This window comes from Lissotriton helveticus, chromosome 7 (assembly GCF_964261635.1).
Source record: "Lissotriton helveticus chromosome 7, aLisHel1.1, whole genome shotgun sequence".
Taxonomy (NCBI): domain Eukaryota; kingdom Metazoa; phylum Chordata; class Amphibia; order Caudata; family Salamandridae; genus Lissotriton; species Lissotriton helveticus.
In genome coordinates this window covers 121,115,188-121,137,718 of record NC_136068.1, presented here as the reverse complement: position 1 = coordinate 121,137,718, position 22,531 = coordinate 121,115,188, and the positions used below count along the sequence as shown (strand labels likewise).

At 44.6% G+C, this 22,531-nt stretch overlaps 1 pseudogene; it reads right to left on the bottom strand.

Moving 5' to 3' along the window:
• Nucleotides 1-15,322: 15,322 nt before the first annotated feature.
• Nucleotides 15,323-15,849, bottom strand: LOC144768965 (protein KTI12 homolog pseudogene; annotated as a pseudogene).
• Between the last annotated feature and the right edge of the window lie 6,682 nt (nt 15,850-22,531).

Genomic DNA, 22,531 nt, shown 5'->3' with positions numbered 1-22,531 from the left:
GGATAGCGTAGGGGTAAAAATTACTATTCCCACTCCAGAGAGTGCAAAAGTAGGGAAAGTGTTGGATAACGTAGGGGTAAAAAATACTATTCCCACTCCAGAGAGTGCAACAGTAGGGAAAGCGTTGGATAGCGGGAGTGTGAAAATTACTATTCCCACTCCAGATAGTGCAACAGTAGGGAAAGCTTTGGATAGCGTAGGGGTAAAAATTACTATTCCCACTCCAGAGAGTGCAACAGTAGGGAAAGCGTTGGATAGCGTAGGGGTAAAAAATACTATTCCCACTCCAGAGAGTGCAACAGTAGGGAAAGCGTTGGATAGCGGGAGGGTGAAAATTACTATTCCCACTCCAGTGAGTTTAACAGTAGGGAAAGCAATGATTTAATATATTATTAAAAATAAATTAAATATCAATACCAACAAAACATTAATTGAAATTAATAACCAATGTAATATTATGTAATAATTAATTAGAAATACAACTACATATCAGTTATTAAAAATTAATAACCTATTCATAATTATTTAACAACTAATTAGTTTTCAATAACAAAAACTAATTAATAATAAAAAGTAATACCAATTAAAAATTAACAGTAAATTCATTATCAATACACAAAAAGTATTTTTAATATGTAATTAATTACAATTACATTACTTCCCACCCTATTCCCCTATAAACCCACATCCCACTACAGAAAATACATTAATACAATTATCATAATTATCAAATATTTAATTAATACAAAACAATTACCAATTAATAAAATTAATTGCCAATTAATAGAAATTAATTACCAATTAAAAATTAATTAACAATACATTTAAAATCAATACCAATAAATGAAAAAATGATTTACTTAATTACAATTAAACTACTTCCCACCCTATTCCCCTATAAACCCACAACCCGCTACAGAAAATAAATTTAGAAAATTAACATAATTAACAATTAATCAATTAATACAAATTAATTGGCAATTAATAAAAATTAATTACCAATTAAAAAATAACAATAAATTCAAAATGAATACCAATAAATAAATACAAATATTTAATTAATTACAATTAAATTACTTCCCACCCTATTCCCCTATAAACCCACAACCCGCTACAGAACTAAAAAGCAAAATTTAATTAAAAATTAATAATAATTGCTAAAAATTAATATTTATTTTAATATAATTAAATTACTTCCCACCCTATTCCCCTATAAACCCACAACCCGCTACAGAATTAAATTACGCAAAAATTAAATAACATAAAATTCATTACTTAAAATACATTAAACATACATTACAAAAATTAATATACACTTTTCACACATATTCTAACATACAAAACGCTTTAAAAAAATTGATATTAATAAAAAATCGATATATTTAATGCCTATATTGTATACTTCGATATTTTGACTTCTATATTTTGAAAATCGATATTACTTACCTTAAATTCGATATTTTTAACCACTATATTATGTCCATTCGATATTTTGTCCATTCTATATTTTTACCTCGATATTAAGTCCATTCTATATTTTGGAATCGATATTATGACTGTTTACCGGTTCAAGCGGGCTCCCATCGGAGCTTTCGCCAGGCATGCGTGTGTTCTTCGTGTCTCTGTGGCCTGTGTTATTGGGCGTGGTACATTCCGAGAGACGGGCAGGGTTCGAGTAGCAGGGTTCGTAGTAGCTCTCGCAGTTCGTTTACCCTGGCGTATTAGGGAGGCCATGCAGTGTCGGCCGCCATATCCCTCCTCTCCCGGGGTTCTCAGTTTATCAGTGCCATTTGCACGGCAGTAGCCGGTGTTTCTTCAGCCTGCGGTATGGGTTGGATTCCCGCATTCGCGTGGCAGGATGGTTTTACATTTCTTTACATCTGCCTCATAATTGTATCGTCCAATTTCCCTCGCCTGCCCTGCACTGCACCCGCGCAGGGAGTGACGGACAGTGACCGCTTTGCCATCCGGGGAAGGCCTGCTTGCTTTGGCGTGCATTGGCAGGCATCGGCGCCCAGGGACCTTATTTTGGCTCCTTTCTTGCCGCCCATTCGGACGTACAACGCGGCTTATGCGGGCCTGTTCTGCCCGCTCCGGCGCTCCCCCTCGCGCTGCCGTGAGGGCGACCATGGGTTTTTACGGCCTCGGGCTACTTGTCCCAGTCCCTTTGAGGCTCCCCCCCCGGTCTGTTCTCCTCGGGTCTGCGAGCTCGCCTGGCCTCAGATATGCCATCCGTCGGGCTTGCTGCACCCGGGAGACAGGCTGGCCGCTTTTGGAGCGCTAGTCCTCAGTATGGGAGCTCTGTTACGAGCGCCCTACGCCCGGTGCTTCCGGGCATTCTCCCCTTCCCAGTGTATAGCTCACGTTGGGCTGTCCTTTGCCCTGGTCTGGGTTTGTGGTGCGCACGCTTACGCGACTCGGCCGGGGCCACTTCGCGAGCTTTTTCCGCAGTGGCGGCTCCCCCCTTGTGAGCAAGGTACTGCGTCCTTGGGGTAGGCACGGGGGTAAGCCAGTGCGCTGGTTCGCTTCATCGAAGCGCAGGTTATTCAACAAGCTTTTGCAATGAAACAAGTCTCACAGCAAGTTAGTGTGAATGTGGTAGTGACACCATGTGCCCTGGGTGTTTTGTTTGGGTAATAACTACGGGGTCAAGCAGGGCTGTTACATGTTCAATTAAGGTGGCACTAACATGCGTGTACTTTCAGGAGAGTACGTATACAGCTGGCAAGGACTGGTTAAAGGAAGCTGGATTACGCCGGAAGCAGAAGAAGAACGACGAATTAAAGAGCTCAGTGTAAATAATGGAAGGAACGTTGTGACAATTTCTTTTAATTTTTCAGAATACAAAGCGGAATAATCAACGCAAAGGACAAGGAGGCGGCACAGGTGGTAACTCTGGGGACAGAGACAGGTATATGGGAAGAACCAGTCGTTGGTGTGGACACAGAAGGGGGCGCATACACTCTGAAAGCGAGAGGAAACACGGCAATGCGTTTGTCTAGAAATTTGTCACCTGTAAGTGCGCCAACTAACGTTACCCTTTTTTGCCCCCATAGCCCCTTCTCACTCTCATTCGCGGAGTCTCTCCGAATCGATCGAAAATGTTCGTTCCGCTTGTCGCACCACTGTGATGTAAGTATTGAGGGGTCTGGGACACGCACCTGTTGATACTCAAGACGGCCAGGTTCTTTCTCCATGTGTGTGCTGTGGCTGATCCTTATTTTTATCCCCAGATCCCGTGCAAGCGTATTGAAGTGAGAATGGACAGCCAAAGTTCCCCCCCCCTTTTCCAAGAAAATACCCAGGTGGAGGGCTCGTTGCCGGGCACCTCCCAGGACGCAGTGTGGGCCGACTTTATGGAACTGGCAAAGCTGAAAGGCCTTGCTTGGGCACAGAACTTGTTGAACACACCAGAGCCGGAGGATTCTGGTTTCCCGGCTGAATCCCCTTCGTCCGACACCCAGAACAGTACCGATGCCGCTCCATCCAGGCCCAAGCGGATCAGAAAGCCCACTGTCAAGATGGGGGTAGTAGCGGGAGCCCTGTTCTGGCAGCCTCCACTGTTTGGTCATCGGTGCAAGCTACGAAGCAGGGGGATTCAGTACATGTTGCAACATCTCCTGTGGCTCCCTCAATCTCGAATGGGGCGACTAGCGGGGCGCCGCTGTTGAGCTCCCCCGCCGCTCCTTCAGCGGCCAGTGCACTGGTTCCTATCACACCCTCTGTCGCCAAAAGCCCTCCCTCGGGGGTGCCTCCTGCTATCAGCCCTTTGCTTGTTCCCGTGCCTGCACCTGTCCCCGCAATCTCCAATGCACCGCTCCTTTCGGGGCGATGCTCACTGGCTTGGCAGGTACCCCAAGCTGCCAAAGAGGGCATTTGGAAAAGGGAGTTTATCGATATCTTTACCCTTCTCATTTTAGGTCAGGAAGGCATGGATGCTAGAAAGTTTGGGGCAAAGGAAGATGATAAAAAGGTAAAGTATCAGCCATGGCCTGAAAAGAATATTGCCAACTGGCTAGAAGCTTTCTCCATTTTAGCGGCTGTCACCATGGAACGTTTTCCGGAACAGGGCCCAGGCCTGGTACAGTATTCCAGGATCATCCACAATGAGGCCTTGAAATGGGGTGGTAATGGATGGATCAACTATGATAGGGAGTTCAGAAGGAAAATGTCTCAGTGCCCAGAGATGAACTGGGATCAAAAGGAAGTTCAGCTCTGGATGGAGCACATGGGAGCATGGGGCCAGCTTGCAGTTGGAACAACAAGCAGTTGGTAGTGAGACAAAATATCGAAATTAAAATATCGATATACAATAATATCGATGTTTTAATTTCGATGGTATAGAATATCGGTGTCCAAAATATCGACAGACAGAATATCGTTTTTTTAAGGTATGTATGTTACTAACATCGAAATTTACTAATATCGAAATTGTGTTTAGAGTTATGTATTTTATTATGTTGTTTATATGTTTGTTAAATATGTTTTGTAATGTATGTTTGAAAATTAGTAATTTTGTTTACATTTTGCGTTTTAGTATCAAAGCGGGTTGTGGGTTTATAGGGGAATAGGGTGGGAAGTAATTTAATAATAATTAAATAATTAATATATTTTTGTTAACATTTTTAATTAATAATTAATTGGTAATTAATTAATATTAATTAGTTAATTAAATATTATGTTTGTAAATATTTTTAATTAATAATTAATTGGTAATTAATTAATATTCATTAGTTATTAATTAATATATTTTAGTAAATATTTTTACTTAATAATTTGGTAATCAATTAATAATAATTAGTTAATTACATTAATTAGAGTTAATGTTTTAATATATATATTTTTGGTTATTGTTAATTAATTAATTGGTAATTAAATAATATTAATTAGTAAATTAAATTAATTAGAGTTAATGTGCTAATATATTAAAATTTTTGTTATTGTTAATTAATAATTAATTGGTAATTAAATAATATTAATTATTTAATTAAATTAATTAGAATTAATGTGCTAATATATATAGTTTTTTGTTGTTAATTAATAATTAATTGGTAATTAATCATTATTAAGTGATTAAATGATGTGATTTATTTATGTGTAGTGGGTTGTGTGTTTATAGGGGGATAGGGTGTGATATAATTAAATGTAATTAATTAAAGAGATTGTATTTATTTATTGGTATTTATTGTTAATTAATTAGTAATTAATATGTGTTAATTAGTTCATTTATAATTACATCAATTTAGTAATATTAATTGTTATTAATTGATTAATTGAAATTTATATTAATTGGTTTTTTTTGTATGTGTAGTGTGTTGTGTGTTAAAGGGGGAGTAGTGTGGGAAGTAATTTTTACCCCCATGCTATCCAACGCTTCCCTACTGTTGCACCCTCTGGAGTGGGAATAGTAATTTAAACCTCTACGCTATCCAACGCGTTCACTACTGTTGCACTCTCTGGAGTGGAAATAGTAATTTAAACCCCTACGCTATCCAACGCTTTCCCTACTGTTGCACCCTTTGGAGTGGGAATATTAATTTTTACCCCTAAGCTATCCAACGCTTTCCCTACTGTTGCACCCTTTGGAGTGGGAATAATAATTTTTACCCCTACGCTATCCAACGCTTTCCCTACTGTTGCACCCTTTGGAGTGGGAATAGTAAATTTTACCCCTATGCTATCCAACGCTTTCCCTACTGTTGCACCCTCTGGAGTGGGAATAGTCATTTTTACCCCTACGCTATCCAACGCTTTTCCTACTGTTGCACCCTCTGGAGTGGGAATAGTAATTTTTACCCCTACGCTATCCAACGCTTTCCCTACTGTTGCATCCTCTGGAGTGGGAATAGTAATTTTTACCCCTACGCTATCCAACGCTTTCCCTACTGTTGCACCCTCTGGAGTGGGAATAGTAATTTTTACCCCTACGTAATCCAACGCTTTCCCTACTGTTGCACTCTCTGGAGTGGGAATAGTACATTTTACCCCTACGCTATCCAACGTTTTCCCTACTGTTGCACCCTCTGGAGTGGGAATAGTAATTTTTACCCCTACGCTATCCAACACTTTCCCTACTGTTGCACCCTCTGGAGTGGGAATAGTAATTTTTACCCCTACGCAATCCAACGCTTTCCCTACTGTTTGACTCTCTGGAGTGGGAATAGTATTTTTTACCCGTATGCTATCCAACACTTTCCCGACTATTGCACCCTCTGGAGCGGGAATAGTAATTTTTACCCCTATGCTATCCAACGCTTTCCCTACTGTTGCACCTTCTGGAGTGGGAATTGTAATTTTTACCTCTACGCTATCCAACGCTTTCCCTACTGTTGCATCCTCTGGAGTAGGAATAGTAATTTTTACCCATACGCAATCCAACGCTTTCCCTACTGTTGCACTCTCTGGAGTGGGAATAGTAAATTTTACCCCTACGCTATCCAACGCTTTCCCTACTGTTGCACCCTCTGGAGTGGGAATAGTAATTTTTACCCCTACGCAATCCAACACTTTCCCTACTGTTGCACTCTCTGGAGTGGGAATAGTATTTTTTACCCCTATGCTATCCAACGCTTTCCCTACTGTTGCACCCTCTGGAGTGTTAATAGTAATTTTTAACCCTACGCTATCCAACGCTTTCCCTACTGTTGCACCCTCTGGAGTGGGTATAGTAATTTAAACCCCTACGCTATCCAACGCTTTCCCTACTGTTGCACCCTCTGGAGTGGGAATAGTAATTTTTACCCCTACGCTATCCAACGCTTTCCCTACTGTTGCACCCTCTGGAGTGGGAATAGTCATTTTTACCCCTACGCAATCCAACGCTTTCCCTACTGTTGCACTCTCTGGAGTGGGAATAGTATTTTTTACCCCTATGCTATCCAACGCTTTCCCTACTGTTGCACCCTCTGGAGTGGTAATAGTAATTTTTACCCCTACGCTATCCAACGCTTTCCCTACTGTTGCACCCTCTGGAGTGGGAATAGTAATTTAAACCCCTACCCTATCCAACGCTTTCCATACTGTTGCACCCTCTGGAGTGGGAATAGTAATTTTTACCCCTACGCTATCCAACGCTTTCCCTACTGTTTGACTCTCTGGAGTGGGAATAGTATTTTTTACTCGTATGCTATCCAACGCTTTCCCTACTGTTGCACCCTCTGGAGCGGGAATAGTAATTTTTACCCCTATGCTATCCAACGCTTTCCCTACTGTTGCACCTTCTGGAGTGGGAATTGTAATTTTTACCCCTACGCTATCCAACGCTTTCCCTACTGTTGCATCCTCTGGAGTGGGAATAGTAATTTTTACCCATACGCAATCCAACGCGTTCCCTACTGTTGCACTCTCTGGAGTGGGAATAGTAAATTTTACCCCTACGCTATCCAACGCTTTCCCTACTGTTGCACCCTCTGGAGTGGGAATAGTAATTTTTACCCCTACGCAATCCAACGCTTTCCCTACTGTTGCACTCTCTGGAGTGGGAATAGTATTTTTTACCCCTATGCTATCCAACGCTTTCCCTACTGTTGCACCCTCTGGAGTGTTAATAGTAATTTAAACCCCTACGCTATCCAACGCTTTCCCTACTGTTGCACCCTCTGGAGTGGGAATAGTAATTTTTACCCCTACGCAATCCTACGCTTTCCCTACTGTTGCACTCTCTGAAGTGGGAACAGTAAATTTTACCCCTACGCTATCCAACGCTTTCCCTACTGTTGCACCCTCTGGAGTGGGAATAGTAATTTTTACCCCTACGCTATCCAACGCTTTCCCTACTGTTGCACCCTCTGGAGTGGGAATAGTCATTTTTACCCCTACGCAATCCAACGCTTTCCCTACTGTTGCACTCTCTGGAGTGGGAATAGTATTTTTTACCCCTATGCTATCCAACGCTTTCCCTACTGTTGCACCCTCTGGAGTGGTAATAGTAATTTTTACCCCTATGCTATCCAACGCTTTCCCTACTGTTGCACCCTCTGGAGTGGGAATAGTAATTTAAACCCCTACCCTATCCAACGCTTTCCATACTGTTGCACCCTCTGGAGTGGGAATAGTAATTTTTACCCCTACGCTATCCAACGCTTTCCCTACTGTTTGACTCTCTGGAGTGGGAATAGTATTTTTTTCCCGTATGCTATCCAACGCTTTCCCTACTGTTGCACCCTCTGGAGCGGGAATAGTAATTTTTACCCCTATGCTATCCAACGCTTTCCCTACTGTTGCACCTTCTGGAGTGGGAATTGTAATTTTTACCCCTACGCTATCCAACGCTTTCCCTACTGTTGCATCCTCTGGAGTGGGAATAGTAATTTTTACCCATACGCAATCCAACGCTTTCCCTACTGTTGCACTCTCTGGAGTGGGAATAGTAAATTTTACCCCTACGCTATCCAACGCTTTCCCTACTGTTGCACCCTCTGGAGTGGGAATAGTAATTTTTACCCCTACGCAATCCAACGCTTTCCCTACTGTTGCACTCTCTGGAGTGGGAATAGTATTTTTTACCCCTATGCTATCCAACGCTTTCCCTACTGTTGCACCCTCTGGAGTGTTAATAGTAATTTTTAACCCTACGGTATCCAACGCTTTCCCTACTGTTGCACCCTCTGCAGTGGGAATAGTAATTTAAACCCCTACGCTATCCAACGCTTTCCCTACTGTTGCACCCTCTGGAGTGGGAATAGTAATTTTTACCCCTACGCAATCCTACGCTTTTCCTACTGTTGCACTCTCTGGAGTGGGAATGGTAAATTTTACCCCTACGCTATCCAACGCTTTCCCTACTGTTGCACCCTCTGGAGTGGGAATAGTAATTTTTACCCCTACGCTATCCAACCCTTTCCCTACTGTTGCACCCTCTGGAGTGGGAATAGTCATTTTTACCCCTACGCAATCCAACGCTTTCCCTACTGTTGCACTCTCTGGAGTGGGAATAGTATTTTTTACCCCTATGCTATCCAACGCTTTCCCTACTGTTGCACCCTCTGGAGTGGTAATAGTAATTTTTACCCCTACGCTATCCAACGCTTTCCCTACTGTTGCACCCTCTGGATTGGGAATAGTAATTTAAACCCCTACCCTATCCAACGCTTTCCATACTGTTGCACCCTCTGGAGTGGGAATAGTAATTTTTACCCCTACGCTATCCAACGCTTTCCCTACTGTTGCACCCTCTGGAGTGGGAATAATAATTTAAACCCCTACGCTATCCAACGCTTTCCCTACTGTTGCACCCTCTGGAGTGGGAATAGTAATTTTTACCCCTACGCTATCCAACGATTTTCCTACTGTTGCAATATGTGGAGTACGTATATATATTAATTTATATGTAGAGTCTTTAATTTATTTTAAATGTATATGTATTAGTTATAATTATTTAAATATGTTTTAATGTTTTTATTTAATATTTGTAAAATTATATGTATTTTCAAATTATTTTTACATTATTATTAATACATTTAAAAAAACGATATTTTTAATTTCGATATTTTTGTACTACGATATTAATTTTTCGATATTTTTGTACTTACCTTTATGAAGATATAACTCCGATATTTTTGATTTCGATATTTTTGTGTCGATATTTTTGTATGTAGATATTTTGTCTGTCGATATTATGTCATAGATCCAAGCAGTTCTCCCAGTGGGCAGTCTTCTACGGGGGGGACCCTCTATTGTCGGGGCAAGGGGAAACATTGCTTTCGAGGAAGCCGTAGAGGAGGTGGGGCCAGAGGTGGCTTCAAGCGTTCTCCCCCTGGCACTTGTCGCCTCTTCAACAATGGGTCTTGCTCCTGGGTGAAGACATGCAAATTCGTACATGCCTGTAACTTCTGTGGGGGACCCCACCCCGCAACCTCTGCCTCTTGCCACTCCAAACAGAGCTCCCAGCCAGCTAGCAAGGGGGGACAGTAAGTTGGGGAAAGGCAGCAGGTCTCCGGGTCGGGCTTCCTCTTTCACGACCGCAGTCCCTCCCCCATTGCAGTATAGCGAGCTTTCTGGGCGCTCTCTTTCTCTAGTTTTACCCTCTCTTCCACCAAGTGTACTCCGGCTAGCGCCACTGGGAGGGTCCCCTGTGATCCTCGACAACATCACTCCTTTGCTCAAGCGTTATCCCTTAGAGGCAGACAGCCGCTTGCTTTTGTTTGGTTTCCACAAAGGTTTTAGGATCCCTTTCATGGGTGCTCTGGGAAGCAGGGATGCTGACAACCTTAGATCTGCCAAGGAACAACCAGAAGTGTTGAGGGCCAAGGTGGAAAAAGAGAGATCGCTGAACAGGATAGGAGGTCCTTTCCTGCACCCCCCTCTAGAGAATTTTGTTGTATCCCCCCTGGGGGTCGTGCCAAAAAAGAACAAGGTGCCTTTAGACTTATCCACCACCTTTCCTACCCTAAAGGAACTTCGGTCAACGACGGGCTAGAAGAGGGAGCATGCTCTGTGTCTTACGCCACGCTGGATGTAGCACTGGATCTAGTCAGGTGAGCGGGCAGAGGGGCCTGGTTAGCCAAAGCAGACATTGAATCAGCTTTCAGGTTACTACCAGTCCACCCGAGCAGCTATCACCTGCTAGGTTTCAAGCTCGACGGCACGTTTTACTTTGACAAATGCATGCCCATGGGTTGCGCGGTGTCCTGTGCGTACTTCAAAGCTTTCAGTTGTTTCCTGCAATGGGCACTCCAAGACACGTACGGTGTAGAGGGGGTGACTCATTACTTGGATGACTTTTTGTTTATCGGGAGTGACGGGACACAGCTGTGCTCACAGGCCCTGGCAGATTTTGTTCTCCTTACAGACCACCTGGGGGTCCCCCTTGCCCCTGGTAAGACAGTGGGGCCAGCTCAAATCCTGACTTTCCTGGGAATAGAGATTGACAGGGTTGCGGGGAAGTCCAGATTACCAGAGGAGAAGGTGCGCGTCCTGTCCAACAAGATTCAAGCGCTGGTAGGGCTGGACAAAGATTCTCTGGGCTGCATCCAGGGCATCCTAGGCCTGCTCAATTTTTCTGCCAGAATCATTCCAGCAGGTAGGGTCTTCGCCAGGAGACTAGCAAGGGCCACTGCTAACATTACTAAGAAACACCACATGGTGAAACTGAGCAAAGGTATACAACATGACCTGGCCATGTGGGCTGAGTTTTTGCGCAATTTCAATGGGGCAGTGATTTTGTGGGCCCCCTGGGCGGGTAGCCCTGACCTTGCCCTTTACACAGACTCCTCAGGCAGGCACGGCTTTGGGGCTATCTTAGATAGGGAATGGTGCGCAGAGAAATGGCCCACTGCCTGGATTAAGAAAAAGGTTACCTCTAAGATCACAGTTCTCGAGCTCTTCCCAATTGTGGTGGCTTTCCACTTATGGCCTGCTATCCTGTCCGCCAAAAGGGTCCTGCTGTGGTCAGACAAGTTAGCAGTAGTACAGGCCATCAACTCTCACTCTGCTAGTTGCCCCCTGGTTCTATGTCTGCTGCGCGAGCTGGTGCGAACTTGCCTTTATAACAATGTTGAATGCAGGGCGCGTCACATTCAGGGTATCAAGAACATCGCTGCTGACGCTCTCTCTCGTTTTCAGTGGCAACGGTTCCGAGAAGCTTGGCCGAGAGTGAGAGAGGAAGCCACCCCCTTCCCAGCGCACCTCTGGTACCTTCTGAAGTGGTGAACAAGAGGAGGGCCCTGGGGGAGATGTCTCTGGCGCCGAACACTAACAATAGATACAACTCTTGTGTTAAAATATTTTGTGCCACTGTGGGGCCTTGGGAAGACTCTAGAGAGGCAGCAGAATTGAAAGTCCAGGCCTTCATCCTGTGGGCAAAGGATAACAAAAAGAGCCACTCTTGGATTTCAGGCCACCTAGCAGCCATTAGTCACAAGGCCAAGTTGAAAGGACAGGCGGACCCTACCAGGGCATTTGTCATTAGGGCAGCTTTAAAAGGGTGGGCTAGAGGTGACCCCAAAGTGCCCGACGGCAGATCTCCTATTGATTTTATAACTCTCCAGAGAATAATCTTGTGTTTACCTCAGGTCACTTCCTCCGCTCACGAGTCTGCCTTGTTTGCAGCCGCTTTCAGTTTAGCATTTTTTGGCGCTTTTAGGATCTCTGAGCTGATTGCCAAATCCAAGAATGACACGTCAGGTGTAGCTTTGTCTCTGCAGGATGTTGTGGTATTGGGGATCACCCTGCGCCAATCCAAAACTGATCAGAGGGGAAGGGGGATAGAACTTTGGTTACAAAGCCTAGGCTCGCCCAAGTTTTGCCCCGTGAGCCTCCTGACGGCCTACCTTGCCATCCGCCCTTCCAGCGAGGGATATCTCCTCGTGCATTCAGATGGCACACCGCTTACTAAATACCAGGTGGAACATGTCTTGCACGCTTGCTTGTTTACGGCAGGTGTCTCAACGCTAGGCAAAAAGTACAGCACCCACTCTTTCCGCATAGGTCCAGCCACAACTGCATCTTCTGAAGGGGTACGCGTAGAGGTCCTCAAACAATTAGGGAGATGGTCTTCTGACTGTTACAAAAGGTACATCAGACCAGACAGCAGCAGGTAGTGCTCAGCGAGCACAGGTTATGCGTTAAGTGTTGTTCTGGGACACGAGGCAGCAACTGTGAATTTTGGGCATTCTTGGCCCTGCCCCACGAACTGTGTTTTACTGTGTTGTTTTGCAGTGTGGTATTGTCAGGGGTGTGGAATTTTTGAAAAACTGTACTTGTCCAAGGGACAAAGGGATACAATAATCTTCTAGCCCTGTAAAGAAATCCACTAGTCCCACGCACTCTATAAAACCAAAAGCTATACAGACTAGCAAGGACTTATTACTAGTCAACTATAAAACCCAAAGTATACATGACCATCTCTGCCTCTTTGCCCTTGCAAACTCTCTTGTTATAAAGTATTACCTTCCACACTGTTTTCTTGCTATCAGCAGGAATCATTTGCCTTTCCACTAACTTGCCATAGGGCCCATACCAATTCCACATCTTCACCATAGGCTTCATCCCTTCCAAAACCCTCTCTTGTCTACTGTTGCTACCTTGCCTCCACTTATCACAGGCTGCTCAGTCTTCTTTACCCCCTCTGCGATCTCATCTAAGCGCCCTGAGCAACCCTTTTACCTTAACCAGCTCACTTTGCTTCCTGCCTTCCATCAGCCCTGCCAACTGCCTCCACAGAAACAGAGGAAAGAGTCAAAATTGAGAAGCCTGAACAATACAGCTCTGAGAGTGGATATTTCAATAGCATAATCCCGAATCAATGATGGGAATGTTATGAGACTCACAGATGGCACGGAGGTAGACCTCAAGGGGACCAGGCTGGATTGAGGTGGAGAGAACAGACACCCAAGCTGTGAATTATTGAAAAAATCACCAGGCAATATTCAGTGAGCTATAAACTGGCATCAAGCACCTGCATGTAAACTGCAAGACATGGGTTTAGAACCTTGTTTGTTCTCAATCTGTTATTATAAGGCTGCTAAATAGTTTTTTGAGCATTATTAATAGACCATCCAGGCAGTGTCATATTTTAAACCCCAACTTTCAATTTCTACCAGCCAAATAATTGTGGCATATAATCCCTACCAGTAAAGACTGTTTATGACACTACACACTTGTATGATTAATAGTCAGTGTATAATGTGTGTGAGATGTAAAGCGCTCTGGCACCTTACAGTGGGATAAGTAGCGCTATGAAAGTATTACATTAAAAAAGTTAGGAATTGCTATTTATTTTGTCATTCCTATAAATACTCATACGTACTTATACAGCTGAAATTTTTACAGTCCATGCATATGTGTTACATATAGGAGCTACAGAAAATCAAAAACCAGCCTCCAAATCTTAGTTTTTTTTACTTAAGTGATAACAAGCTGTGTGCCTTTGTTTCCCCCATTACTGTGGCATTTAGGTGTTAGGATCTAGATAGCTTCCACCCAGGATTATACTCGAACAGAAGGAGGGATGATGGCACTTTAAATGTTCTCTTAGTTTTGGGCTTGAGCTGGAAGAGAAGATTACTAAAACCCTGGCAGGGCAGCCTCTGTCATTCAGCCTTCTAAGGTCACTGATTATCATCTGATTAAGTAGTGGTAAAGTCTATTTTTATAGTGCTTGAAAAGAACACGAGTGAAGTACTATAATATCAACAACAAGTACTGGCTAGTAGGGGAGAACTTGTGAACGACTGAACGACTGAGATATAGCACTAGAATGTGGTGCTAAAAGTTCAGTGAATGTGGTGGGAGGAAGAGACAGGCTGGGCACAAGCAACTGAAGGATTCAAAGCTGATATGTGGGCACTAGAGAACAGCTTCGACGAGCATGTGCGCATTACCGCGGGGCGCTGTTTTGGCCTGATCAGGCAGTTAAGGAAATTCTTTGACTTTCTGCCCATCTCTGCCAGGAAATCAGTCGCGGTGGCTCTTATTCTCTCCCGGCTGGATTATTGTAATGGCCTCCTAGCAGGCATAAAGAAATCTTCCCTTAAGAAATTGCAAAGTGTTCAACACGCAGCGGCCAGGCTTGTTCTGAAACTCCCTCGCAGGTCTTCGGCCTCTGCAGCTCTCAACACCCTCCATTGGCTGCCCCTCCACAAGAGAATTCTCTTTAAGAATTCTCTCCTTGTCACGGTGTTCAAATCTACTAGGAACACCGGTCCATCTTATCTGACCAAGCGCTTTCTGCGCTACATTCCAACTCGTTGTCTGAGGTCCTCAGGAGTTAACTTAATTTCTGTACCCAAAATTAAACTAAAAACTAAAGGCGGGAAAACCTTTGTTTTTCTAGCTGCCAAGGCATGGAATTGTCTCCCCCCCTACCTCAGGCATGCCCCTTCTGAAAGCGTTTTCAGGAATCTCCTGAAGACCTGGATCTTCTCTCAGTCTGACTCATCGGTCCTCGCAGCTATCTGATCCTTGCTCTCCTTTGCTGGTTCTCTGTGTGCTCAGCGCCAAGATGCTCCTTCCGGAGCGATAGTCGCGCTATACAAATTCTAATAAATATCAAAATAAATATCAAAGCTTGAGGTGGGCATTTATGATTATGGTGTGGCATTAAACAAAGGAGGTATTTAGAGAAAAGGATCCAAATACCTGAGGAAAGTGGGAGAGAGCGCGCAGAGCGGGTCAGACTACTAGCGTTTCGCCCGGGGAGCCTGATCATCCCCATGAGAGTCTAGGCTCGGGCTCAGGGTAAGTGAGCCACGTATGGTGAAACACAAATTGTAGCAGCTGATCAGATAGGTTACTTGAACGGGAACAGAAAACAGTGAAGTTAGAAAACTGGGGAAGACAGGGAGAAGGAGGAATGGGCACCTTAGGGAACACAGAGGGTGCATTAACCACCAACAGCGATATTGAGCCTACACAAATGAGACGATCTATTCCCCTGGACAGAAACTGCTTTCCTGTGGAAAATGGCATCACAAATGGCAGCATGCATCTTTCTGCACAGTACATAGAGGAATGTCCCAGCAGTTCCTTGAATCGGGGACTTCAGAACTCTCTACAAGTGCATCAAATATTTCCTGCATTACTGGTTTTAAGGCTCTCTGGTGTTCACACACAGCTGACTTCAGGGGCTTTTAAGCAGTGAGAAATCTGTATATGTTTATCAAACAAGTACATCTTATATCCGTAACCCTTTATGTAATTGAGGGCGTCCAGTGGCACCACATCCTCCTCGTTCAGCTTCAACTTCAGCTCGCAGGGCTCCTCTGACTTCTTACTCTTTTCGAGAATTTGCATACACAGCATTCCTGTACACTCTCAAGGAATTGTAACGTACGACATGCACCTTCCCTGACCCCGCTCACATAGGCATCTACCACTGCAGGGGAATCCACCCAGCACCACTATTGGCATATCTTTATTGTTTAACTAAGAGCGCATGTGCAGCAACTTTTAGCACCCGGAAGCATAACTAATATGGGAGCCGGTGTTCTAACACAGACCTCAGGGCCGGCTTTAGCATTGGTGGCGCCCTGGGTGACAATGTTTGTTGGCGCCCTCGGAGTGACCATCTCCACCACAGATTCCTATTCCCTCACTACCACCAGTTAACAGTGCCCCTCAAATCTCCATAACCAGTCTCTCAGATTTATTTCGTTTTATAGCACCACTCATACCAGTGTGAGGTGTCAGAGCACTTTACATCATACACACATTTAACAGAGACAATCACACGTGTAAATCAGTGTATAAGAAACACGTTACATAAGACAGAGGATTACAAGATGTAAGAGTCACATGTCATCCATACTTTACTGATCGGCAGATATAGTCCTTGGTCTGGAAAAGCACAAATTCAAAATTTAAAACATAACACTAATTGTTAGGGGTTTTCTTCAATAGTAATAATTTCTACCCAAATGAACCTTTTTAGCTAGATCAGGTTAAGGAAAAGCCGGGCAAAAAAAGACATGTAGGTCTTATATAAATCCTGCAGTTTGCATGCAGACCTTTGATGACAGTTAATACCTCATTGTTCTCTATTAGGATTCTAACTTATAAACTGCAAAATAACAAATATCTCTCGGACAATAGCAGTAACCTATTTACCTATTAATATTACATGCACTTTGCAATCTGCATGGCACACGTTTTTAGCAGCAGGCATTGTAACCCTCTGAGCTAACTTACGAGTAGTCAAACTTCCACTAGACAAAACTCGTTCTCTCTCCAGGAAGAACATTAATCACCGGAGTAATCTTGACATTTTAATTGATATCTTAAAATTGCTGGAGGGAAGGAACGAGCAGCAGGTGTTTTTTAAGCCATAATACATTTGCGGTGGCACTGATCGCACCGCCCTAGAGCCAGCCCTGACGGACCTTACAGATACAGTGAGCAATAACGGTATTTTTTGGCTTTTTGGCAGGGCCGGCTGGGGAGCTCAGAAAGACATGCCAAAAGTTTATTTTTGCAAATGCACTTGCAGGGTTAAATTCGCGTGCAGATGCGAAGGGGAGATCATCCCGATGGGGAGATTAAAACAACGGAGGGGAGATTAAAACAACAGCACAAACTTTCTCACAGCTGCAGCCAGGCTTTTAGTTACCATAATTACCTAAAAAAAGGCGCATTCACTAAGATTGCATATTCCAATCGGATAATAACTGCTTTGTGATTATATTAGAGGCACAAGGGTTAAAGAGAATGTCTACTTGTCCGGAGGACTAAGCAGACAATAAAACTTCTTGTCCACAACAAGAATCCTCATGTCCAGGGCGTCGGGCGATACAAATTACCCACCCCTGATTGTGTACCAGTGTGTTTTTATTGCATGTTTTAATAAATAAGTTACATACAACACTTCTCTTTATTTACCAGGAACAACGGTCTGGGTGCTGGGCCACGAGGGGATTTCCAAGTTGGCCCTGTGGGCAGAAAGCAGGAAGTGGAATTATGGGTTTAGAAAAACTCATTTTGTGTGGCGAGGAATTGCTGGCTTGTGGTGGAACGGGGTGCTGGGCTTGTTAACACGAGAATTACAAGGGAACGCCCACCCCCCAGACGTGCTTATCCTGCACCTGGGAGGGAATGACTTGCCTATCCTAGGTAAAAGGTTCCTCCTGAGGGACATGAAAGCGAACATCACCAAGATCAGCAATTTATTAGGACCTTGCTAACTGTGGTGGTCTGAAATCACACCATGCCGGGTTTGGCTAGGGGCTCGCTCTGGGCAAGCGATAGAAGTGGCGCGAAGGAAGGTAAACTGCGCAATGTGGAAATTCGCAGAGCTGATGGGCTTTGGCTTCATTCGACATGGGGAACTGCACGCCAAAGCCACTGGCTGCCTTGACAATGAAGGAGTCCACCTTTCCAAAGTAGGCATGGATTTATTCCTGTTGGACATCCAGGAAGCCCTCATCTCAGCAGGCTGTATCTAGGAAGTTAGCTCTGGTGGGGGGCCCTGTTTGTGACGGTCGCCACATCCAGGGCTGTGGAGGAGTTACAGGATGATCCAGAGGCGAAAGGTACTCAGGAGTACCCTATGCAGAAGCACAAAGGGTGCTGAGGCCCAATATCCCTGGGAGATCTGTGCGGTGGACCCTGGGGGTGCGACGGCGCCCCGTTATCCTAAGGGCGGTTGGTTACCTGGACAACCGGGGGTCGCTTGAACGCTCCGCTCCTCATAGGGGGGGGGGGTGTGAGCTAGAGGGTGGACCAATGGTTCACCGGACAGGTGAGGGGCTATCCTCTCACCACAACCGCTATGCACCGTCTGGCCAAGGCCGCGGGCTACTTGGCCTATCAGGTGGCAAGCTGCGGGAGGCGGCTTGCCTTTGGATCATCTGTAAGCTAACCCACCATGTTTTGGCATTTTATGCTAATAAACCTGCAGCTACTTTTTCCCAACAACAAGTTGTCTTGTCTACTTATTTATGATGCGCAACATGTATTGTTGGGGGGTTGGTGTGCGGGCCGATATTGGCACTATGCAGGCCGCCCGACTCGTCGCCGCAGGTGACCCTCATAAGAGGGCGGACACCGTAGTGCCACAAGATGGCAAGCACACCAGCCTTATGGTGTCCAGCGGCTGGGGGCTGCTGCCATGATGTCACTTCCGCTAGGGGAGGGGGGGTCGGTGTATTTAGGCTTCCCCCTCCCTCCGAGCAACCTCTTTGTGCTCTTGCTGCCCTCGATGTTGCCCTCCCTGCCGCTTACCCTACATCTCAGGAGGTGGGGGTGCTATCATTATAACTTTTGTTATTTGTGTTGCAGGAGGAGTTACAGAATGATCCAGAGGTGAAAGGTACTCAGGAGTACCCTATGCAGAAGCACAAAGGGTGCTGAGGCCCAATATCCCTGGGAGATCTGTGCGGTGGACCCTGGGGGTGCGACGGCGCCCCGTTATCCTACGGGCGGTTGGTTACCTGGACAACCGGGGGTCGCTTGAACGCTCCGCCCCTCGTAGGGGGGGTGTGAGCTAGAGGGTGGACCATTGGTTCACCGGACAGGTGAGGGGCTATCCTCTCACCACAACCGTTATGCACCGTCTGGCCAAGGCCGTGGGCTACTTGGCCTATCAGGTGGCAAGCTGCGAGGGGCGGCTTGCCTTTGGATCATCTGTAAGTTAACCCACCATGTTTTGGCATTTTATGCTAATAAACCTGCAGCTACTTTTTCCCAACAACAAGTTGTCTTGTCTACTTATTTATGATGCGCAACATGTATTGTTGGGGGGTTGGTGTGCGGGCCGATATTGGCACTATGCACCTGGTGCTCACGTAAAGTGCATTGATACCTTTGGGTCGAGTTCGCGCTACATAAAACTCCAGGGTGGCAATGCATTCATCAATCATTTTACCTTATTGCTTTCTTCAAAGTAATTTAGATCACTTTCTCACCTCTTAACTATGGGCAGTGGCCAGACATAGGCGTTTTCTATACAGATGTTTTAATGGACTGCACTTATTTGGGAATCAAGAAATTATGAAGTTATGGAAATAATTTTATATGATGTATGGTCTTAGATCTTTTTATTGGATGTAAAAGTGTTCATTTGTATATGCACTTCTTATGCATTGAAATAATGCGATATAAAGTAGAAGAATGAACGAAATATCACTCCATTGGCTTGTTTATTTTCTTCTCTTTGCCTAATGGCATATTTACATATATTTATAACTCTTTAGCATTTTACATTTAAGTATGTGATTAAACTCCCACTGGCGCACACCTGTGAAGCTGTGTTTCATTAAGGAAAATACACACCTTTAAGAACTTCTTTAAACGTAAGGCCCATTCCATGTGTGGTTCACGTGGAACTTGCTAAAAGGGAGATTGCGGTTGGACAACTGCAATTGTAAGGGTATTTGCACACCAATCGTGTAAGGTTATTCTACAATGTAACATGTGGAAATAAAGTAACTACTGCGCCTATTACAAAAGCAACAACAACAAAAATTTGGCTTGGTTGTCTATTATGTCAGAAAGTAATACATTAATGAAAGTAGTAATGGTTGTCTGTATAGGGTAGAAAAAATAAGCAAGTATAGTAGATGTAGTCAGCGTAGTCTTTTGTTAAATTGGAAATAAGAGGATTATAGTCTATTCAGTAATAGTTATATTGAGCGTACCTAAAATGTGTCCCTGTGTTCTGCAGATACGACAGAAGAAATGCAGGAGTAATCTTATTTCTTTCAGTGACTCCAGCTCCATGCGGCTTAGCATTGTCATAGCAACCGACCCGGAGTGTGTTTAGCCATTAAACATGGCTGCCGCCGCGCAAGGTTAAACAATGCCGTCTTGTGCATAGCCATCACAAGGAATATTAGAGTCATAAAAAGGTATCAGGAATGCATTCATTTTTTATCAAATATATTAAAATCTGTGTTTATTTTGCAATTTACATCGAATATTATAAAGCCGTTAGGACAGTGGGCTTAACGTTCTGGGTGGTCATGGGTTAAGTCAATTAAGGTAGGATTTTTTATTACCCCAGTGGCAGGGGGGTAGGAGACACTAGGGGGAAGATTTACAAGCCCCTTGCAACACATTTGCGTCACTTTTTCCATGTTAAAAGTGCCGCAAAAGTGCCGCAAGGGGCTTGTAAATCCGCCCCTAGATTTCTGGAGGGACAGGGCTAGCCCTGGTGACTCTCCATTGCCCCCATACAAGGTACCCGTGGTCTGTGAGCTGCAGGCTACGATAAACGTACACAATTGCATAGTTTGCAAGTGAAAAATTGAAGTAATGATAGAGGCAGGCATGTAATGACTGTTTGTGAGTATGCTTTTAATGCTTTTTGCATTCTGCAAAATAAATAAAAATTTTGTGAAAAAAACCTTGCATCTTTATGCACCAAGCAAACACAGGTCATAGGGACAAAAAATAAAGAGCAAACAAAATGTTCTTAGTGACACTACTAAACCTCAGAATGTGAATGGACTTATCAGAAACCATTCTTTCTTGATGCAGTCTTTTTCTACCTTTATTTCCTTAACTGAAAAGAATGAAGGTGCTTAAAAACCGTGCTTTTAAAGAACTCTTGACTTCCTCCAGTTGGCTATTCCCTAGAATTAGTAGACAGCACCACTCAGTCACAAGATGTTAGTTAAGCCAAAGAACTAGAAGGTTTCTCATCTATTCACAGCTTCTTTTAATAAAAGTATTGTAAGACATTGACTTATTCATTTTTTTTGCAGTTACATTGGCTTGTTCGTTTTTTTGCAGTTTTTTATAGCACGAGCTTAACCCAAATGTAATAGAGCAGTTTACAGGAGCACCAATTACATTACTCAAGGACACAGGGCTGGATGCCCCCCACTTTTTGGCCCCATTTAGACTACTAGATTCTGGTTTTCGACTCTGGCAGTGCACGTGAGCCTGCTAACCAGGCCCCAGTGCTCTTTCCCCAAAACTGTTATGTGTGAATTGGTAACCCCAATTGGCATAGACTTTCCCCCCTCATAAGTCCCTATTATATGGACCCAAGGGTACTCAGGGAATAGGTGGTAACGGGGCTCCCAGTGCTGTAGCAGAGTTTTGTGCCACCCTGGGTGACCCAAGAAAACTACTGACAGCAGGCTTGCTATTGCAGACTGCAGGAGCAGTGCAAACTGCTCGAACTTGACTCTGCCTTCACTATGTGTGACACAGTCAAATACACTACCGTACCTATATGTCAGAGACCCCAAAGGTCGGCCTCCTCAGCCTAGGGGGCAGGGTGCAGTATATTAAAGGTGAAGACATATAACTGCAAGCCTATGTATCCCTACAGTGGTGTTCCCCATTGGAAACTACTATAAGGGTTAGCAGCCAATAGGATAACATGGACTGCCACCCAAGCACTCTGGAGATTGGTAGCACCATTATGATACCACTAAAATATGTCATGTTTGGTATCAAACAATGTGCCTTCTCACCCCTGACTCTACTCTCGTGCTCTGGGTGAAGTGGCATGCACCCAGGGGGCACCTTAGAGGTTGCCCACCTGGTTGCCCCTGCTTCTCTGTACTCTAGCTGATCAGCCTATGCTTTCCTGCGCCTCCTGCAGCCAAAATAGGATTCTGACCTCCTGCTAGGCAGTGTGATCACTCTCAGGAATCAGGAACAAGGGCTTGGGCAGGAAGGAGGTCACACCTCCCACCTCCCAAGCAGGCTAGTGAAGTGTCACATCAAAGCGGTGAGCTTCAAACGCTGCACCACCTCTGTTATGCATCAGGGCTGACTTCTAGTGGAGAAAACAGCCTCCCCCTGCCCCAGGCACAGTTGCATTCAGGCAGGCAGGAAATTAGCAATGCAGGGAGGCGTTCACCTCAGATGGCTAGCGACACCTCCAGGGTGGGCAGTCTGGTCTGTACACCACAATTTGATTTCTGACAGCTTTAGGAATGACAGAATAGAGGGTTTTGCGTCGAACAGGCAACCTTCACACCTGGATGTGGTCACCTCACCAGCAGACTAGCTGCAGGGACTAGCTGCCCATTGGCTACTGGCTCCCAAACCCCTTACTCCCCCAAATCAATGATTTAAGGGACCCCCTTATACCAGAACCTCAGATCTGAACAACTTGCATCAAGGAAGGACCAAGAGGAGA